The sequence below is a fragment of the Octopus bimaculoides genome, chromosome 17 (assembly GCF_001194135.2).
Source record: "Octopus bimaculoides isolate UCB-OBI-ISO-001 chromosome 17, ASM119413v2, whole genome shotgun sequence".
Taxonomy (NCBI): Eukaryota; Metazoa; Mollusca; class Cephalopoda; order Octopoda; family Octopodidae; genus Octopus; species Octopus bimaculoides.
This window is the reverse complement of record NC_068997.1, coordinates 36,465,585-36,466,578: the sequence shown is the minus strand read 5'-3', so window position 1 is coordinate 36,466,578 and position 994 is coordinate 36,465,585. Positions and strand designations below refer to the sequence as shown.

Below are 994 nucleotides of genomic sequence, written 5' to 3'. Positions count from 1 at the left end.
TAGCCCGGCGTTGCCCGGGATTAAGCTAGGATTATTAAGTGATCAAGTGCTTTATTTCAAACCAAAATAAGTAACATTGACATCAGATTTGAGCGAAATACATTGAAATTGGTTGGCTGAAAATGGTTTGCTGGCAATTTGATTGTGAAATCCCATAAGGAATCAGTTTATTGGTTATTTCCACTCATTGACTGCTTTTTTTAAGTTGCATTAGAGATCTGCATAAGAGAAGGTTGATCTGAAGGTTTGCATTGGGGATCTGGATTGGAGCAGCTTAGGAAAACTTACCACAGCCTTATCCAAAAAATAAGGGGCCTGTCCCTCTAGGTTACGTCTATGAGCAACTTAGCCAATCACTGATATCAGCCGAGTGAGCATTGTTGTTGGAGAATTCAGCATTGTCCAATAAAAAAGAGGAAGAGTCCATAAGTCATGTTGCCATGGTTTGAGAATATGTCTGGCCAATGCTTCCGGATCACTGTTTATAACCACATCGGCTGTAATGACAACTTCTCTATAAAACTTCGCTATAGACAACATTGCGTGTTCTGCCCTGAGGAGCATACACAAAAAGAGCGTTTCTACTACCCGCATGGGAGCAGGCCACCTAAAGTTGCTCATGTGAAAAGCATGGCTCCCCCAAATGGATGCCTGTCACTGATAGTGTTTGGCCTTGGGATTTGTTGATGGACATAGCAAAGCATGGTCTCACCGGGAACTGCGATCTGCGGAAGTGAAATGGTATGTCTGACCCCGAGGGATAAAGGTGCATCCTTGAAATGAAAACATTTTCACCCCTCCCGCACTCTGTAACAATGGTGGCCTCAATCAAGTGGGGCATCAGGGACTTAACTACTAAGCGGGTCTCGTTGCGCTGTTTAGGCGGAAGCAAGTTTCCGATTAGCATAATTGGGCATCCAACCCTTAGCCTAAGAATGTGAGGTGGAAGCCCTGCTGGCTCCAATGAGTTGAGAAACTCGATAGGGTACTCTTT

The 994-nt window shown here is 44.3% G+C and overlaps 1 protein-coding gene across 1 annotated transcript in view; it reads left to right on the top strand.

Moving 5' to 3' along the window:
- Positions 1-994, top strand: part of LOC106877076 (uncharacterized) — a 262,423-nt gene that overhangs the window by 127,714 nt on the left and 133,715 nt on the right. The window lies entirely within an intron of this gene.